The sequence below is a fragment of the Nothobranchius furzeri genome, unplaced genomic scaffold (assembly GCF_043380555.1).
Source record: "Nothobranchius furzeri strain GRZ-AD unplaced genomic scaffold, NfurGRZ-RIMD1 Scf049, whole genome shotgun sequence".
Taxonomy (NCBI): Eukaryota; Metazoa; Chordata; class Actinopteri; order Cyprinodontiformes; family Nothobranchiidae; genus Nothobranchius; species Nothobranchius furzeri.
In genome coordinates, this window is record NW_027223066.1 from 97,953 (window position 1) to 120,044 (window position 22,092).

The window sequence follows — 22,092 nt, forward strand, 5'->3', positions numbered from 1 at the left end:
CCCTCTTTGATTTCGAAGAAGAAGTTGCAAAATTCCCGGGACATCAAACACCCTCCGCCCTCACTGTAAATATATACATATGTACTATATACTATGCTTGTTATGTGTGCTTTACCTTTGGAGTGTCATCATTAATGGCCAGTTCTGCTTTTCTGTGAGGTCAGAGAAATCATAGCGTTTCAAAATTTCAGCTTATTATACATGCTCCTAACAGGAGTCAGCACCCAAATGTTACTATACCCTTCATTGTCAATGAATGGCTTGGTCTTCATAAGCAAGTCTTCTGCTTGAAAACGGCAGATGACATTTGTAGTCTGCACCCACTGAATCAGAGCCTATAAAACAATTTTACATCAAATTAATTTGGAAAAAGTTAGAATCTACATTATGCAGATCTTTGACCACATTATTATTGTGAAGGCACTATTTTCTGTTGGTGAAAATGTAATTTTAGCATCCAACTTCTTCCTGCTTGTGTTACAAAACATTACAAATACTAGTAAGTTGTGTTTTTTTATATTTATAAGTGTCATATAAACATACCTCGGGCAGAATAACATCTGTTATGAAATGAGGATCCACAGATGTAGTTCCTGAAAGTGACAGGACTCTTTCCAAATGCTGGATGATTGTTTCAGTCTGGAACAGGAAGTAATAAATATAATAAATGAACAATAAAATTATAAAATTAATTGGGAGGTTGGAGAGAAAGTCATTAAATTCTTTAGTTCTGTATAACTTCCAATGTACGTTCTTGTCAATAACACATTATTTATAAATTTTACCATGGCCAATTTACACCTTATCCTGTAGAATAAATCTCTGTTTAGTAATTCTTCTTTTAGTAATATTGTATAAATTTGTATTTGTATTTACTGTACATATTTAGAGAGTAACAGGGACGGTGCTTTAAGTCCAGACGCTTTTCTTTCAAAGCTCCTTAGACTACAATGACCTGGATGACTGAGAACCTTCACAGACACATTCTATATGGTATTCTATATGGTTCCACAAACCAAAATATATTTTCCAAAAGGTTGGAGGATTAGAATTCCTGTTAAAATGTGACTTTGAAATATATAAATTACCAATCAAACTATCTGACTTCCATAAACAAATTCTGCTCTACTGGAAAATGATATTCAGCCACAACTTTACACTGCATAGCTCTACCTTGTGGAATAATAGAGCCATTGTAATTAATAGGAAGACTAAATTCAAAGAAGAATGGTATGACAAACAGATTTTATATGTGACAGATTTGATGGATAAAAATGGCAATTTGTTACAATTTGAATGTTTTGTCGAAAAATTTAATTTTAAATGCTCTGTTAGAGAGTTTAATCAAATCAGTAGAGCTATTCCACTTCCCTTAAATTCATGATTAAAAATACCTTGCTTAATTCAAATGTGGTGATTAAACTTCCTGAGTTGAAAATTGGCAAATTTAAATAAGGTGAACAAAAATGTAAAAACAAAGTACTTGGAAGTATGTTAAAAATAGTTATTCTATGATATTGACAAATCAAAGAAAATAAAAATCACAGGAAAGGAAACTACAGCCATGCAGCTATCTTAAATGGCCAATTGCACCCAAGTTGAACGAAATTCAATTCAAAATAATACATAATATCAATCCAGCTGCCGAAACATTAAGAAAAAGATTTAATTTTGAAGTGAACCGGTGTGTCTTTTGTATGACAGAATGTGAAACCATTGAGCACCTTTTCTTCTCGTGTTCAGTAACAACTGGTTTTTGGGAGGATGTTTATCGATTATTAAATATTGAGAGAAATGATGTATGGCTTAACAAATCTAAAGTGTTGATCTACATGGATGCTCTGCCAAAAAAGATATCCAAAATGGTGAATATTATTTTCATCATGGGAAAATACCATATACATAAAACTAAATGGAAAAACAGCAAGCCTAACATTAACCATTTTAAAAATGAAATAAAACAATTTACAACATCTCTAAAAGTAGTATCAGAAAATAACCAATCTATAACTGAGTTGTACGAAACAATGTCTGAGTTTCTTGTTCTTTAAATTACAGTCCAATGAATCAAACATGTTTGAAATATAATGCTGAAATATCAAACTCTGAACATTTTTTGTTTGTTGATGATATTTTATTTTTATTTTATTATTATTTTGCATCATAATTTATTTTATGGTGTAGTGTCATGTGGTAATTGTTGCAAGTTCTAAATGTAATTTTCATGTTCCTCATCTGAGGTCATTTGTATTTGCTTTATTCTTCAGTACGTTGAATGTAGGTTACATTTTAAACTGAATGTATGTGAAAACGAAGATTGAAATAGTTACAAAAAAGTTGTTTAAAATGTACTGCAATAACCATTTTAAGCCGGCAGATGGCGTTATCTGCTGCGATTGCAATGACAATATTGAGAAAACTAACAGTTTATCTCTTTTTATTCCACAATCCACATTGGTAGCAGTTGTCATAAATTATTTCAGAAATTGAGAACTGCTCTGGCGCTCTCCATCTGCCTCTGGTAATCCCCTGCTTCCTGACTCCGTACCGGAGGCCGGTGACCCGCCGGTCCTCAACCCGGAAGTGTCTGTGGATCTTCCACTAGAGCTGTCACAGATTCGTCTGTGGGAGCAATAAAAATGATGGAAAAAATAAATGCATTGTTACGACACCTGGGTTTTACGATGGTTGGTCGTATTATTATTATTACTATTTAGTCAGAATTTGTTCCCCTGTTTTGGTAGTTTTCTTCCCATTGTTTTGTTTTCTTTTGGAGTGACAACACCAGACCCAGAGACAAGATGGCTGCCTCCATGCTGTTGTCCAGTAACCATGGAAACCACAATGAGCACCGGCAGCCTCATCACCAGTGGATCCCTCCTCAGTTCCTCAGGTGGAAGCAATTGGACTAATCCCTTTGTCTGGATCTGGAAAGGATAAAAGGCTGGAAGAACTTTCATTCTAGGAGCTACTTGTAACCAAGTAGACTCCCTGTGGGCTGGTTTCAGGGTTTTAGAAGTTTAAACATCTTGAAAGAAAATACTTCCTCAGCATTTATTAAGTCTCTCTTTGGGTTTAGTAATTACTCATGGTAAAAGAACTACAGTGGCTACTGGTAGTTTGAGAGTCTTTGGTGGTTAAGTTGCTGAATTATGATGTAGAAGGTGAAAGCTTCTTTAGGTTTTGGAAATAACCCTGAGTCTTTTAGTTAATCCATCCCACATCTTTCTTTCTTTTGTACCATCCTGTTGGACACTTAGGTCTGAATGGTTTTCTTTTGGTGCTGCCAGTTAAAATATCTGAGCCTTAGTCTCCTGCTTTATTTTATATGAACGTTGGACTCTCTGAGTTTTATGGGCTGTTTTAGTGTATTTCTGTTAGGATTTCCAGCCCTTGGTTTTGTGTTATCCTCTAATGTTTTAATAAAATTTGTTTTTCTTTACACAAGTTACTTCTTTCCTCCCTGGTTTCCCCTCCCTGAAGAAGGTAAAACGTAACAAGTGGGGGCTCGTCCGGGATATTATCCTTTAATGTTCACATCTTAATCCTGGAAGCCTTCTTCACCATTTCCCATATTTCCTCTCCTGAAGTGACCTTGTGTGTGTGGAATTCTGTAGACTAATGATATGTCTGTCTTTGATTTAAAGGCTTTCTTGGAGGCACCTTCCCGTAGCCAGATAGAGGGATGTCGCAAACAGGATTTAGTAGAGGTGGCTGTGCACCTTGGCCTCACTGGGGCTCAGCAGATGCGGAAGTTGGAGCTATGAATTAGTGCCCGAAGCCTATAGACAGAAGTTCAGAACATTAAGGAAACGAAATGAAACTCAAACCTATGTTGAATTTGCCAGAGAAAAGAATGGGTTGTTTGATAAATGGTTGGTGGCTGCTAAAGCTTCTTCCTTCTCTGAGTTGAAAGAGTTACTCCTCTTAGAGGAATTTAAAAGGTGTCTTCCTGAGAAACTGGTGTTGTATCTCAATGAACAAAAGGTGTCCACGTTGTCTGCAGCTGCTTTGTCAGCAGATGAGTTTGCATTGACCCACCGTTTGAATACTGAAACCAAGTTTAAGCGTCCAACAGATAGTAAACTCAAAGCATCAGAAAAACAAGCAATAAAGAGTTTACCACGGTGTTTCTATTGTCATCAGCTGGGACATATTGCTAAAGACTGCTTGATCTTAAAGCGTAAAAATGAAAGACGAGAGTCACCTCCCAGGGAGGTAGGGTTTTTATCGAATCCTCATAATCTGCAACCCGAGGGTCAGAACTATGACAAATGCTTCACACCATTTGTATCGGAAGGAACAGCAGCCTTAACTTCTACTCCTGCAGTTCCAGTTAAAATACTAAGGGACACTGGTGCTTCTCACTCAGTGGTTTTGAAAAGAGTGCTTCCTTTTGGCAAAGACAGTTACTCTGGTGTTTCAGTCCTGTTAAAAGGATTAAACTCTGAGAACGCGTCATTTCCACTACATGAGGTCATGTTGGATTGTGGTCTAGCTAAGGGTAAATTTTGCATTGCTGTGAGCGACACTTTACCTATTTCCGGGGTGGATTTACTACTTGGAAACGACATCGCTGGAGGACTGGTTACCCCCGCTCCAGAAGTCGTAGCACAACCAATCCCTGACCTAGACTATGTTAAGTTCTTCCCTGACATATTTCCCTCATGTGTTGTGACGCGCTCTCAATCAAAACTAAATGATGGGTTACTTGACATTTCTTCCCTGTTTGAAGAAAATCTTGAGCAGGTCTCAGAACCAGAATGTCACCCAGAACAAATGTCCTCGGAAAAACCGGAACATTTACAGCTTGATGACAACAGTGTGTCTAGAACCACGTTAGTGCAAGAGCAAAAGGCGGATAAATCTCTAGACAAATGTTTTGCAGCAGTCAAAGGTACAGGGCAAAGTAACATTAAGTACTTTTTTGAAAACGAGGTTTTGATGAGATCTTGGACTGACCCTAAAGATGTAGGCGCTACCTGGAAAACTGTAACACAGATTGTTATCCCTCAAAAATTCAAACATAAAATACTGACGATCGCCCATGAGAGTGATTGGTCAGGACATTTTGGCATCAAGAAAACTTACCAAACTGTTTTGGAACACTTCTTCTGGCCCGGCTTAAGAAAGGATGTGAGTCAGTTTTGTAAGCGTTGCCATATTTGCCAAGTCGTGGCAAAAGCAAACCAAAACTTACCTCCCGCTCCTCTCCAGCCCATACCGATTGTTGGGGATGCCTTTGATCACATAGTGATGGATTGTGTGGGTCCTTTACCCCGCACCAAATCAGGAAAAAGGTTTCTACTCACCCTTATGTGTAAAAACACCCGATTCCCCGAAGCCATTCCCCTGTCTTCGATAACCTCAAAGTCCATTGTAAAAGCATTGGTGGGCTTCTTTTCTACATTTGGATTACCCCACACGATTCAAACAGATCAGGGCTCGAACTTTAAGTCTGAGCTGTTTAAAGCGGTTACTGAGACCCTGGGAATAAAACATATAATGTTGTCATGCTATCACCCCGAATCTCAGGGTGTGTTGGAACGATGGCATCAGACATTTAAGAATATGTTGCGTAAATATTGCCTTAAAACAGGACGCCAGTGGGATGAAGGAGTCCCCTTTTTGCTGTTTGCAGCGCGGGAGGCTAAACAAGAGTCATTAGGATTCAGTCCTGCTCAGTTGGTCTTTGGCCATGTTCCCCGTGGGCCATTAAAGGCCTTGAAAGAACGATTCTTGCAGGCACCTGAAATAAAGCGTACCGCTGTGGACAGGTACATTAAGATGTTCCAATTTCGGTTACGGGAATCGAACAAGGTGGCTAAAGAACACCTTCAAAGCGCCCAAAAGGTAATGAAAAGCAACTTTGACAAAAAGGCTGTTAAACGGACTTTTTCCCCTGGTGACCAAGTGTTAATGTTAAACCCCGTTACAGGCGGAGCTCTCACCCCAAAATATGAGGGACCTTTCACAGTCAGTCACAAACTTGGTGAAGCAACATACGTCATCAAAACACCTAACCGAAGAAAGAAGCTCAGACAGTGCCACAGTAATATGTTAAAACCATACTTCTCCCCTGAGATGCCACTGTCCACCACAACTTGTGAAAAGCTGGTGTGCGCAGCCAGTGGAATCACGGCGTCTGGTGATGAAAAAGAGGAGCTCGGTTATAAACATGTTGACGCTATTAGCCCCCGACTGGCTAACTCGGAGGCGCTTCTACAGTTAGATGAGAAGCTTTCACATTTAACAGAACCACAACAAATGGATCTAAGAGCACTGATAAATGAGCACCTTTGTTTGTTTTTAGATACCCCGACTAGGACTCACCTCGTTCAACATGATGTAGTCCTCAGTGAAAATAAGCCGATCAAACAACACCCATATAGGGTCAGTCCGGAAAAACGAAAGCTTATGAAGCAAGAGACAGATTATCTTCTAGCAAATGGGCTAGCAGTGTTAAGCCACAGTCCCTGGAGCTCGCCCTGTTTACTTGACACGAAACCAGATGGAACACCTCGGTTCATTACAGATTACCGTAAAGTTAACGCCGTTACGGTTCCCGACTCTTATCCACTCCCACGAATAGACGATTGCATTGACAGAGTCGGAAATTCAACTTTTGTTACAAAAATTGATTTGCTTAAAGGATATTGGCAAGTGCCACTAACGAAAGCAGCATCAGAAATCTCAGCCTTTGTAACTCCTGACGCATTTTTGCAGTACTCCGTCATGCCCTTCGGCATGCGAAATGCCCCAGCTACTTTCCAAAGATTAATAAACCACATCACGGCCAACATTGACAATTGCAGCGCCTACCTTGATGATATTGTAGTTCATACGACCTCATGGGATTTGCACTTTCAAACATTAAACCTTCTCTTTCAGAAATTGGCCGAAGCCAACTTAACGGTCAACCTTGTGAAATGTGAGTTCGGAAAAGCGACTGTATCTTATTTAGGAAAGGAAGTTGGTCAAGGCTTTGTAAGAATGCTCTCAGATAAGGTGCAGGCTATTCAAGACTTCCCCATTCCACGTACTCGCTGGGAACTACGTCGCTTTTTGGGGATGTGTGGCTATTACCGATGTTTTTGTAAAAACTTTGCGACCATCGTGGCACCCTTAACAGATCTTATGAGTCCCAAGGTAGAGTTCAAGTGGAGTGAAGCTGCACAAAAATCCTTCACCTCATGTAAGCTACTATTGACCTCTGCCCCCGTGCTGAGAGCACCGGATTTGTCCAAACCTTTTGTATTGGAGGTGGATGCCAGCCAGGTAGGAGCAGGCGCGGTTCTTCTACAGGTTGATGAGGAAAATCTAGGGCACCCTGTTGCATACTTCTCCAAGAAGTTCAGTCCCTGTCAAGCCCGATATTCTACAATAGAAAAAGAAACGCTCGCCCTGCTTCTCGCCTTGCAACATTTCCACGTCTACATAGGTTCGGTAAACAAACCGCTTACTGTGTATACTGACCACAACCCCCTTGTATTTCTGTCACGTATGTTTAACAGCAACCAACGACTAATGCGTTGGGCTTTAATGATGGAGGAACATGAACTTCTGATTAGACATAAGAAAGGAACAAAAAATGTAGTGGCGGATTGCTTGTCCCGTAGTTCGTAAAAAAAAAAAAAAAAAAAAAGGGAGTACTAAGTAAAAGGGATGGTGCACAAGGTAAAGAAACTGAGGCAGTTTCTTTTGTTTATGGGGGGGAGTGTTACGACACCTGGGTTTTACGATGGTTGGTCGTATTATTATTATTACTATTTAGTCAGAATTTGTTCCCCTGTTTTGGTAGTTTTCTTCCCATTGTTTTGTTTTCTTTTGGAGTGACAACACCAGACCCAGAGACAAGATGGCTGCCTCCATGCTGTTGTCCAGTAACCATGGAAACCACAATGAGCACCGGCAGCCTCATCACCAGTGGATCCCTCCTCAGTTCCTCAGGTGGAAGCAATTGGACTAATCCCTTTGTCTGGATCTGGAAAGGATAAAAGGCTGGAAGAACTTTCATTCTAGGAGCTACTTGTAACCAAGTAGACTCCCTGTGGGCTGGTTTCAGGGTTTTAGAAGTTTAAACATCTTGAAAGAAAATACTTCCTCAGCATTTATTAAGTCTCTCTTTGGGTTTAGTAATTACTCATGGTAAAAGAACTACAGTGGCTACTGGTAGTTTGAGAGTCTTTGGTGGTTAAGTTGCTGAATTATGATGTAGAAGGTGAAAGCTTCTTTAGGTTTTGGAAATAACCCTGAGTCTTTTAGTTAATCCATCCCACATCTTTCTTTCTTTTGTACCATCCTGTTGGACACTTAGGTCTGAATGGTTTTCTTTTGGTGCTGCCAGTTAAAATATCTGAGCCTTAGTCTCCTGCTTTATTTTATATGAACGTTGGACTCTCTGAGTTTTATGGGCTGTGTTAGTGTATTTCTGTTAGGATTTCCAGCCCTTGGTTTTGTGTTATCCTCTAATGTTTTAATAAAATTTGTTTTTCTTTACACAAGTTACTTCTTTCCTCCCTGGTTTCCCCTCCCTGAAGAAGGTAAAACGTAACATGCATTAATGCTTCTGATTGCATTACACTGTATATGCCTGGAGTGACTGGGAAATGCATTTGTAAACCGCTTGAAATATTTCAAATATTTTCGGTGACAGCCTTGTTTTTTTTGATTTTGTTAATAAAGTAAAAAATAAAAACGTTGGCATGATGAGGCCGATGATGCAATAAGTGCTGCAATTACTGAGGTCACTACAGCCTATGGCAGCCGCAGGTACCGTGGCAGCAGTGGCAGGTGCCACTAAAAGTCGTGGCACCACTTCCAGGTGGTGCCACGACTTTTAGAGGCAGGGGACGTGGCTAGTGCCACTAAAAGCCGTGGCACCACCTGGAAGTGTCTTGGCAGCAGTGGCATGGGCCGTGGCAGCTGTGGCAGCAGCCATGGCAGCAGTGGCAGGTGCCACTAAAAGCCGTGGCACCACCCGGAAGAGTCAGAGCTGCCACTGCAAGTGCCACTCGTGCTGCCGCTGCCACAAATCGCTCCTATTACCTCACAAGAAAAGAGATGTATTGAGTTTGCGTCCTCTCTGGTCCTGGAGAAAACATGTCACAACCCGCGGCTCTCCCATCCTTCTGATGCGGCTCTCTGTGCTTGTAAAATAATGAATGGATATTTAAATAAAATGTTTTATATTTTACTGAATTAATTTTATATCTGTAAGTCAATTCTATGTAAAGATTGTCTGCGTAAACCTGAACAGGTCCAACCCGGTCTTACTGTGAGACCGGGTTGACGGGTCACGCTTGTGCGTAATCATAGGCGCTTCCTGGGCTGAAGAGATTCTGGGATTCTCCTCCTGGATGTGTCGCACATTGGAGACAGGAACAAGCACTATTCAGCCAAAGTTTCATAATCAGGGAACATTTTCTAAGGGACAAGTCTCTCTGAGAGACAGGGTTTGGAAAACACTCGCTTCAGTGGGAGGAACCTTCCCGCATGCGCTCTGGTTCTGCGATGCGCTCCAAGCCCCTCTCCACAACTTCAGCTCGCTGTGCACATATGCGCTGAGCAGCTCAGATGTTCAGATGGGAATCTTTTCTTGGGTGATTTAGCTACATCTGCGATGTGTGTAACGAATAAATTGTCAGTTTGTCTGCATGCGTCGGGATAATTCTTTCTATTCTTTCTCTGTCAAAATAAACGGCCAAACACGGTAACTATCCGGTCAACACAAGCCCTGCTTTAGACTGTTTTGTTTGCTTGTGAAAATTGTTGGAAAGAGATCAAATTTAACTTGATTACCACCAGAGCCAGTGCGCCGTTATCTCCGTGGCGGTAAACGAGGGAAAAACAAATTGATCGGATCCTGCTCGTCTTTTAACACATTGGTCAGGATTGACGCACTTTGTTTTCATTTAGTTGGTTAAAAAAAGTCAGGCTCGGGTCGGGCCAGAGAATCCTGAAAACCTTTTCGGGCCGGGTCGGAATGGGGCTCAGATTTTAGGTCCGTGCAGGGGTCTAGGCAGAGGTGTTCAGCAGAACATCCTGTGGGGCGTGTAGATGTTGGCTGGAGGAGGGAGAGGTAGAGAGCCGGGGGGAAGCGCAGGAGAGGGAGCATAGGTGGAGAGAAGCGGGGCGTCCTGGTGGATGGGGCACTGGGTTGAGATGAGAGGTGGGTTATGGAGGTTGGTGATATGGTCCGCGTGCTGAAAATCCAAATCCTGGAGTAGAGGTAAGTATCTAAAGAGGCCGACAGGAATCCTGAAGAAGGGTAAAAATCCAAATCAGATCCAGGCGAAGCAAGAAAGGTCAACATCCAAAAATACTAGAGCTAAACACTACGAATAACATTAATCCAAGAAATACTAGAGATAACTCGAGTGGCTGGCTACTACCACGCTGAGGCAATCTTCCGGCGTCGAATTGTGTCCTCCATCCACCTTAAATAGGAAAACACCCCACTGATCAGGAACAGCTGGGCCACTCCCTCTCCTGGCAAGAGACTCACAGATGGTTGAGAGGAAGAGAGTACTCACCCCAGCTCATGACAGTAAGGGTAAAAAGGTATCTGAGTAGAAGGCGTACTGAGGCCTAGTCCACACGTAGCCGGGTCTTTTTAAAACGAATATCCGCCCCTCCAAAAACTTGCATCCACACCACCTCGTTTTAAAAAAACTCTGTCCACACGTACCCGGATAAATACGTTGTTAAGGACATGCCAGACCTGTAGGCGGCAGTACTTCCCCCGTTCTTAACCTCGTCCTTCGTCTGTGGTCTTCCGCAAGCAGCAGTAATTCTGCTTGCAAAAACAAACAAGCAAAAAGCGCTTGGACGATTGATAAAGCGAGCGCAGCTCTGAGGGCATCCATGCTGTCGGCTAGTGTAAACACAGGTCGCACACGTGATGTCAGCATTTTTTTGTCACGGAAAGTGACGTTGCGGACCTTAAAACTCCGGTTTTGTCTGTCCACACGCAGACACCCAAAACGGAGAAAACGCAGATCTTCACTTTGGCCGGAGTTTTTAAAAAGATCCGTTTTCGTGTGAAAAAACTCCGTTTTCGTGTGGATGACAGGCCAAAACGTAGAAAAATATCTACGTTTTGGCAGATCCCCGGCTACGTGTGGACAGGGCCTGAGTATCATCTGATCTAATATTTTTAAAATGATGACATCAAACAGACAAACATTAAGAAGTTATGGGCAAATATTGGTATTTTAAAGACTAAAGGGGAAAAATGTAAAGGAATAAACAACATAATTACAAAATGACAAACTTTAGGCAAAACTTAGACACAAACTGAGGACAATAATTTCCTGGTATACAGGGATTATTTAGTTGTCTGAAAATGTAACACGTTTAAAAAAATACCGCGATAATACCGAAAACCGTGATAATTTTGGTCACAATAACCGTGAGGTTAAATTTTATAACAATAACCAGCACAAATCATCACTTTGGAAAAGTCACACCAGGTCATCTAGAAATCTGATGGAGGACATGCAAGTGAAACTGGAAAAATGTAAATATTGTGTAAAAGTCCATCTTTTTCAGTAATTCAACTTAGACTAAGAGACCAAGAGCGAGCCACCCCAATTATGTTGCCATGACATGTCGAGATGTGCAGCAAAACATGAAGTTACGCGTCACGCTGACGTCACTCAGAAGACTCAGAAGATTAAAAAGTAAGTAAATAAATAAATAAAATGAATAAATAATAAATTCAATCTAAATAAGCCCCACCCACCCACTATCTCTCCCCCATGCTTATTTCTCAGTGTGGTCTCAGGGAGCTGCTACAGAACTCCATCAGTCCGTCCATCACGGGGACACGGGGACAGTCTAAGATCTTCTAGTCGTGGGCTGGTGTAGAAACTCCCACACCCGTTTTTCACACAACAGGAGATGTTTTAGAGCACTGGTCCCAGGTGGATGAATAGAATAGAACAGTAATGTCAGTGGGGAAATTCATTTGCTAGAGTAGCACAAACACTTACAGAAAAGAAAAAGGGAAATTAATAAGATTAGAGGTAAACACACAAAGGCAGTAAGCTATTATAGTAACCTTCAACCACTAAAAACAACCAATAACAAAACTGGGTTTCCAGAACTATGCAGCAGGGACACAAACATACTACATCCGGTAATAAAATCATCTCTATGTTGTTTTTAACAGCAGCTGATTTATGTATCATGGTTTTAACTAGATTTTGGCTGTATGACTTTTTGTTTTATCTATTTTATTTTTGCATTTATGTCCTTAATTTAATCTATGGTGCCTTAAGATTTATTGTGAAGCACTGTCAGCTTTTTAAATCCTGTACAAATACATTTTAACACACGTGTCTCGTTCCATGCTGCACATGCTTGCGTCTGACTGGGCGCCATTAATGAGCAGTGAAAATGCAGACAGCGCCTCGCTGACCAGTGCGAGCCAGGGAGAGGAAATGTCAGAGATGGTTTTTACAACAGCGTGATGAAGATGTTTGGTGCATGGGTGTATTTTCTGGTTTTATTACAGTTGTTTCATTTTCTTTCAGAACCATTAGAATAATGTCAATATTTTAGGTGCAGTACCAGCAAACAGGCACAGGAGGGCGACATTGGTCCAACAGACGGTTTACATTTACCTGAAACACCGTGGTTAAGACAACTGACTTCATCTGCCTGATTTCATGTTAATGATATTTTCTAATGACAGTTTTTCTGTTTGGTCAGTCTTGTTTTCTCTACTTCCTGGATTCAGCGCCGGAAACCATTGTCCACCCCTTTTACGTAACGTGGAAGCGAGCCCTTGTTGCCATGGAGACCTGCCGTGTGCTTCGTTAAATTCTACTGTTTTTGCTGCATGTGCGCAAAGTTCACGTATTTACTTTTACGTGCTTCATTGAGCTCGTATTTACAGGTAGGACTGCCATTTCTAGTCTTTAGTGTTTAAAAGTGTTTCATTAGAACCTGCAGAAGCAGCTAAACGTTCTTTCTGTCCCAACTGGACCGGACCGGACCCTCTGGAGACAGAAACCCGACACACAAGACGGCCACAGCGTTCACGCATGCGCAGCAGTACAATTGTAATCGTCTGCACGCACAGAAGCGCAGGTGGCGTGATGACGTCACAAAGCCTTTATGACTGACGCTGGCAGCATGGACATATACATAAAGGTCTGCAGTCAGTGGTCAGTCAGTATCAGACTTGCTTTGAAGAAGGAGGTTGGACGGATTGTTGCTCTCAGAAAACTTGTTGGTTTTGTGTAAACAACATCTTTTAACAGCTTCCTTCAGAGAAATCTGGTGCATTTGGTGAATATTTATAGCTAAATTATTCACTGCTCGGAAATCCTAGAGTGCAAAATGGTCTTTGTTCTGTCAAACAGCCAACCAGCTTTCCAGTCAGGGCTAAGGTCCTCTGAGCTACAGTCGCTTCACAAACGACGCAGATATGAGCTTCTGGCTAGCTACAGAGGAACTAGCTTTGCAGAAACACAAAACCTGTGTCTGTCTGCATCAAAACCTGACAAGTCTCGTCAGATTCAGCCCTTTGAGGAACCAAGTGTCTTTTTCAAGACAGCCGCGTCTGTGGACACCAGTGGATGTTTAACATCCATCTCCAGCAAAAACTCCTCTGTTTTACGGGCTAATCGACAAGACCAAAGATATAAAACGCTGGCAAGGTACCGAGGAATTTCCTTAGTGGAGAAAAGACAGACGTCCTCTGTCCAACTCCAGGATACTCCTCGCATTCAGCTGTTGGGGAAAAGAAAGCGTTTGAGTGACGGAGGTCACGAGAACTCTGACTTCCCCAGCGCTGCTAAAAGGCTGCGGCTGTCAGAAGGCACACCTCAGCAGAAACGTCCCACTATGATCCGCCTCAAAGGTCGTAGGAAAGGGACGGATTCAGGACCCAAAAGTGTCTCCGAACCCCCAAAAACTGCATCTACCATCAAGTCTGAGCAGCCTCGAACTCCAGTAATCTGGATTATTGGATCCAGTTACATCAGACGGGGTGAAGAGGCGGCTCAGCGGCAGTTTGGGACAAACTTTGGACTCAGAGCTAAGGTCCAATGGTTTGGCAAAGGAGGCATGCGCTGGGGCGGTGTCCTTCCCAGGTTTTACTCCGAGGCTCCCACACACGGTCCTCCAGATATTCTGGTCGTCCACGCCGGAGGAAACGATCTGGGTCTCGTTTCCCCGGTGGAACTGGCTTCTCAGATCCAAAAGGATTTGTCCCACCTCCATAAGGACTTTCCGGAAATGAGAATAGCCTTTTCCGCCATCAACGAACGGCAGTCGTGGCGATACGGGCGACCAGGAAGAATTAACAGCAACAGAAAACAGGTTAATTCTTTACTGAGGAGGGCCGTTAGGAGCTTTGGGGGCCTGGTCATCGAGCATCCTGAGCTCAGGTTCTTCAACAACACCCTTTTTCTCCCAGACAGAGTGCATTTCAGTAAGAGAGGAAACAGCTTGTTTCTGGGCAGCATTCACTCTGTTCTGGAGAAGATTCTGGCTCAGAGGTGTAACACCTGAATCTGTTACGCCTTAAAAAGATAACAGCAGACAGAAAAGGGCAAATGGACGAGCTTCTCGTCCAGCACCAAAAAAAAAAAAAAAAAAAAAAAAAAAAATCCAACTAACTCTGCCAGAGTTTCCCTTTTGGGTCACTTCTGCCGGTCCCAAGCCCGGATTAAAGAGGAGGGGTTGGATTATAACACAGAACTAAATCCACAGTAGAGGGATTTTACTCTTAAGAAATAAAATGAAGGCAGGTTATGACATATACAAATATATTTAGTAAACATTTATAGTTTCTAATCAAACACGTCAAATATAAAATTATTTATTATACAATACAGTACAAACTAGGAATGGGACGATCTACCTAAACTCACGATACGATGCACCTCGATATGTCTGAGGCACGAAACGATACGTCACGATACGATATCAGATAAGAAAAAAAAGGAAAAAAATATTACTGTATAATAACAACTTGTTTATTTATTTTCCAGTTGCACACAGGGAAACACAAGGCCTAACAGGCCAAACACAAACAGGAACACCCTTAGTGCTGCTGTAGGCCTTGGTTGTCTTATCTCAGGACTGGTTCTTCTTCAAAAAAACTAACATATCAACATGTTCTGGTGTAATCAGTGATCTCTGAGCAGACACAATGTCTCCTGCTGTGGAAAAGACGCTCACTGGGCACTGATGTAGCAGGAATGCAAAGGTAGGCTTTGGCAAGGGAGGCAAGTATGGGGTAAGCATAAGCATTAACTTTCCACCACTCAAGTGGACTTCTGTTGAGTGGGATGGGAATCCCACTCCTGTAGGAGAGTATCTCCATTTCAATCCCTCTGCTGGTCTGCACTGTCTCAACAGTAGTGTAGGAGCTCCCAAGGAGATCTTCCAACGCTGTCTTCTTTGGTGGGGGAGGCTGTGTTGCATCCTGCATCTGCCTTTCTCCTTCTACTGGCTCTTCCTGGCTCTGCTCTGCTCCCTGTGCTGCCTCAACCATGACCCTGGCCTGCTCTGCTGCTGCCTCTGATGTTGAAGCACTGGCCCTAGTGGTTCTTTCATCAGTGTAACTGGTCTGAAAATAAATAAAATAGAAAAACTAGTTAAACATTTCTGTCCTTCACTCTCATTCACTCTCTCTCTGATGGACTAATAAAAAAACATGAGAACTAAGTTTTCAGACTCTGGCCTGCACATACATACAGTTACACACATGCAGCAGGAAACCTCTTTTTCCCCAATAAAAGTTAGCCTACCTGGTTGCGCTGCTCATGAAGTGCTGAAGCTTTTTCACATATTCGGGCATAGATGGACTCACGTTGTTCATCATTCAGATGGGACAGGCTTCTGAATCGTGGGTCAAGCGCTGTGCACTCCTGCAGCACATCATTACAGTCCCCGGTGCATCGGTCCGAGATGTCGAGTAAGATTTCATGTTGGCGATGGTCTGTGTGTCATTTTCGTTTGGTGACATGCTTTGCTCGATCATGTACTTCAGTGGCATTATCAGTGAAACAGTGGGCTCTTTTTCATCACAGACAACAGTTGCTGCTGTCTTCAGTGGCTTAAGCAGTTTCACTATGTCTTCTACATCTGATATATCAGTGTGATCCAGAGTGTCGATTTCTCTCGCATTCCTTCGGATTTCTGGGCAGCTCAACGCTGCTGAGACAGCTGCTTGCTGCTCCAGGTAGCGCGCCAGCATTTCCTACGTGCTGTTCCACCTGGTCTGGACATCGGTGATGAGTTTATGCCGAGGCAGTTACAACTGGGTTTGCTTGTTGGTCAGGACTGCGGTGGCCGTGGTGCTCTTGTGAAAAAATGTAGTTATTCTTCGCACACGACCAAGAAGGCGCGCAACGCGGGATACAGCCAAGCCTCTCTTACTGGCCAGATTCACAACATGCGCCAAGCACTTGATGTGAGGGTGGAGACCGCTCTCTCTCACAGCAATGTCCATGTTGCTCGCGTTGTCTGTGACACAAGCAATGGTTGTGTGTGGCCTTGTTAGCTCCCACTCACTCAGTGAATTTCTCAACACTTGAGCTATGTTAACACCAGTATGACTTTCACTTAGCTCACGAGTTTGCAACACAAAGCTTTTACTCTCCCATTTTTCGATGATGACTTGTGCCGTAATGGTGACATAACTCTGTGTTGCACGCGAGGTCCAGCTGTCGGTGGTCAGAGCGACGCGGTCGGCATTTTTTAGACACTCTTTCACGCTTTGTTTCGTTTCATTGTAAATTTCCGGGATTACCTTCTCTGAAAAATGTCCCCGGCATGGCATCTTAAACTTGGGCTCCAGCACCTTGAACATTTGGATGAATTTTCTGTTCGCTTCTATGTTAAATGGAGCCATGTAGTCCGCTATGAACTCACCAATGAGCCGGGTTATCTGCTTTGCACGTGGACTTGACGGAGGTAGAGTTGGTGTCAGTGCTTGTTTCATGGTCAGCAGTCCTTTCGGTATTCTTGTTTTCGCCAAGGCCGTCTTCACATTTTTATGGTAACGTTGAAGGTGGTGGTTCATGTTTGTTGTGTTGGAGGTGGTGTACGGAATGACAGCATAGCATAGCTTACACACAGTCTTGGTCTTTTCCGTTACTCTGTTGCCGTTATTGTCTTTTTTAACCGGAAAGCCAAAATACTGCCAGACAGATGACCTGTATCCAGGAGGAGCATCCTCAGTTTTGACCTCATTTGACTCCATTGTTCTGCTCTTTCGGGGCAAGGCAGTTGGTGGCACCAACTTGGTGCTAATGCTAATATTTGTTTGCTCGCTGTAGCCTGCAGTGTTGTTGTTACAACATGCGCTGTGACTTAACGTCACGACGCACTGCACCGTTCCCCGGATGTTTTTTATTTATTTATTTTATTTTGTTTAGTTTTACCCTGCTTTATCAGCAGAGATGGTGCTATCAGCCTGTCACCATAGACTGTAGGCCTGCCCTACTACTACACAAATCATGCAGCAGTGCCGCCTAGCCTAATTTCGTGGTCCATATTTTTTTACCTCGATGCATTTCGTCATGTTTTGTATCGCGATATTTTGTCACATCCCTAGTACAAACCCAGTTGCATCAGGGCAGCCAACTCTCACCAGAAATGAGCTCGACTAACTGCCGGCAATGCGGACCGAGCTCTGACACCAGTCGTACAGGGTCCTAACAGCCCGTATCAGAGGGCCTGGTACCCCATAATCCTGAAGTACCCCCCAGAGGGTAAGGGCTGTTAGGACCCTGTACCCTACCCTGTACCCTACAGGTCCAGTCAAGAAAAGGAGTGTTGCAGGTTTTGATTTCTGATCCCATGGAAATCTGTGTAGAGCTGCGTGAGTAAAAACAAAACATTTACCCACTACTAGACACCACCATGGCCGTATCTACCATTGAGGACATTGAGGTCTGGACCTCGGTATTTTTTCTACAGAATATTTAAAAAATAATCTCTAACTGTGCATTTACAGCATTTACTTTTTAGAAAACATACTTGTCTGATTTTTGTTGAATTTTTAAATCATTGAAATGTTTGTAGCTCCTACACTGTAAAAGTTGTTGTCACAAAATCATGCCTGCTGGTCAACAGTAACCGGCTCTACATACTCCAACAAGCACGTTTGTGAAAAAAATACATCTCTGATTTTTCATTTATTTTACTGTAAACTGTAGTGACACACAAATGGCCCCTGCTGATAACCAATTTCCTAGTACTCTTTATCAATACTTTCAAAATGTAACAGTCAAAGTTTTTATTTTTGGATCATTAACACTTGGTCATTTGCATATGAACGTTTTTACGAGGTTAAATAATTTGATCAAAACAATGCACCTGCTCATCTCTGCTTCTCCAAAAACAAATCACAAATCAAATATGTCAACTGAAAAGGCACCATACACTAAAATGTACTACACACACACACACACACACACACACACACACACACACACACACACACACAAATAGTTGACTGAACAATGAAAAAGATTTAAAATACAAACTCAACTCTCCCAAAATAGTAATACGTTGCTTATGAATCAAAAGTGAAAACTGTTTTCCATAATGTGCATCATCAATCAATCTTTATTTGTACAGCACCTTCCACTGCCTTTGCAGGAGCCCAAGGCGCTGAACATAAAATACAGTAAAAACACAGATAGAATAAAAAAGAGATAAAAACAACATACAGACATAAAAGCACCATACAAAATGTAAACAGGGAGCATAAAAGCATACAAGTCACATAAAAGCTAAACGATAAAAATGAGTTTTCGAACGACTCTTAAAAACATGCAGCGACGGTGACAGTTTAATATCAAGTGGAAGCTCATTCCAGAGAGAAGGAGCCAAGACCGAGAAAGCCCGGTCACCTCTAGACCTGTACCTAGTTTGTGGGACAGTCAGTATATCCATCATCATGCTTATGTAAACAGATGATGTAGACAGAGTAAAGTAATAGTCTCAATTTCATGCCATAACTGTTAATCTTTACTACAAATGATCAGTTAAAATTTACATCATTGGTATTATCAGTACACGTGTTTAGATCTTCTCATGTCACATACCGATGGAATGGATCTTTTTTTACATAGGTACTACCAAATAAATGAGTAGAGGGGCAAACAGTAAACGGCTTCTATTTCCATTAAACCATATATAGCAGTGTTTCCCAACCCTGGGTACCTGGCACCCTAATGGGTTCTCCACAAGATTGCAGGGGGTCCACACACTTGTGTCTGTGATGAAGTTGTGAGGTTCTAAAGATGATATTTTTCAAAATTAAATTTATAAACTGCTCAGGACACAAACAATTGTACAATTAACACTGTGTATTAGAGTTACAACCAAGCCCCCACAATGCCGCTCAGAAAATGGTCCCATCCCGGAAGTAAGAAAAATTGCAGTTCCACCCTCATCCGCTGGGGGCTGGTGCCAGAAGCGAGCAAATCCTCATTGACTCCCATGTTAAAAATGCCGATTTCACAGCAGAAATAAACATGTTTACAGCCTGGTGCCAAAACATGTTTTTTGTCTAAATTATCTAGTTTATACTCATGACAACTCTGAGGGGGGTGAATTTTTTTCTCACTCTTCTGATTAAGTGTATTGAAAGCCTAAAATTCTGTATAATTAATGAGCATCCGACACACGTGACCGCCGCCTCAGACCCACGTGACCACAGAGCTAGCTCCGTGGAAAGGCCTCAGTACAGCCTCGGTCTGGCTTGGAAACTGCTCCGGCATTTTGAGTCTCTGTGTTTGTGTATTCTTCTTTGGATATTATTGGTGCAATTGTTGGACAAAATGACTTGCAGTGGTATTAATTGCACTAATAGAGCGTCCAAGGAGTCTCCACTTCATTTTTTTCGGTAAGTTAAAATCTATATTCGTATTTTATGTCACTGCTACCTTTAAACTAGCTGAGTTTACCGAAGTAGCTAGCTAACTATCAGTTTAACATGTAGCATGTACTGTTTAACCATGAAATTTAAATGTAAAATACGGTAAAATAATTAATAGGGCATATTTAGATGGGTAATAGGGTAAAACCCAGTGCATTTAAGATAAAAATGGGTTGAAATATGACGGAGCGCTAAGAGGGAGACTCCTGTGTCCATTCTTCCATCCGGTAATCCCCAGCGTTCAGGCCGGGCAGCCTGACCGATCCGGCGCCTACTTGCTGCGCCTAGCTGCTGCGCGGTCTGACCGCTCGTGGAGTTTTTCATGTCTGACTTTAACCGCATCTAATACTGTATTACGGCGTGAGCGCAACAGCGACAACTTAATATCGATGTGTAAGCAGCCTGAGTGGTAGGGTGTTTTCATCTGAACCCTCCAGCAGGCTATGCTGCACTATTGACGTGTTAGCGCGCGGCGCTAACAACTTAGCAACGTGACATGTCTCTGAGAAAGCGTAAAACACGGACGCTTCTTCTGAAGCGGAAAATAACACTTCTTCTTAAGCAGAGCAGGATGTCGCCTCGGCTCGTTCACGGCCGAGCCGGACTGAGCTCGATAACATTGACCAAGCACAGCCACTGGGCCGTTGTAGCTGCCACCAGGCCTGCTGAAGGAACTCCAGCGGGTTTCATCAGACTCGTATAGTTTCTTGTTTTTGCTGGGGATTTCTGTATTTTACCGCTCCCTCCTGCAGTCTTCCCCTATTAAAATTTAAAATGTGTAACTTTATGTATTGTGATGAATGACTAATATTCATGTTAAACTGAAACGTTAGGCATTTAGGGGGAAAAAACAAAATAATAAACATTATACAGATGTCAAATAAATCAAACTGTAATTAAACTATATATTTTCAAAGTCATATAGACAGCATGATGGTTTGTGTGATCCGCGCGGTTTCACTTACACCCCTTTAATGATCAGGCTGTTTTTTATTATTTTTATCAGCTGATAGCAGTTAAAATTATGGTAAAAAATAATTTTATCTGTTTTTGATAACTTAATGCCCAGGAAGAGCATCTTCCTGGGCATTAAATATAACCCAAATGTTTTATTATGAGCAGATCTGATGAAGGTTTAGACAAGCAGTCTGCAAAGTAAAACTTGTTTAGAGTCCAAACTCTTACTAAAGCTTTTGAAAAGAAAAAATGGTTGAATTTTGAGAAATATCCACAACAGGGGAGCGAGACCTCTGAAAAATGTATATTTTCTCTGAATTCATAGAATAATGTGAAGATTCTGGGAAAAGTTGGGATTCTGAGATTAAAACGTAAATCTTTCTAATCATAATTCTGGCAGTTTTTGTGTCCTTCTGCTGTGGAAAGTCGTGCAACATGAAGATACTGAGAAGATACTTACAACCTGTATTTTTATTCCATCCATAAATAAAATCATGAGCTATTTTTTTAATCCAAATTTGATCCAAAGGGCCATCGTTGGTTCCAGACCCGTTCTAGAACATTCCTCTAATCTTAAAGTCATCATCAGTTTCTTCCTTTTAACAAATATTTATTTGTTCAAATATTTAATATTTATAACTGGAATATTTGTTCCTCCCTCTCCCACTGCAGTTAGTCCTGTCCTGCAACCCTGTTTTTGCAGCTTAGTGAAGCCAACCATCACTAACCGGGGGGTGGTTTTGGACCCAGAGATGCGGATGGACTCCCACATTAGCCAGGTGGTTAGATCCTGCTTTTCCCGGCTTCGCCAGCTACCAAAGATGAAGTCCATCCTGAAAGACGTGTCATATTTTCTCCCCAAGCTGGACCTGACCGTCATGTATCGGTCCAAAATAGTGTGATGATATTGTGTTTTTTGTACATAACAGACTTTTTAACAGACAAATTTGTTGCATTCTCCTACACCTCTTCACGGGCTCGCCACAGTAAATATTCTATTTGGCAAGAGATAAACTTTATTGTATTTATCCTAGTGAATCTATATTTAAACGGGTAAACTAGTAGTAGCACATCCAACATCAAAGAAAGTAAAATGTTATTATCAGGAGAGGGAGAATGTTTAAGTGGTTAGCAGCAGTGTGCTAGCCGATGGCCCCCTCCATGAGGCCACCACAGCTCAGCAGAACATCGTTGTAGCTTCTTCTGGGGAGAAAAACACT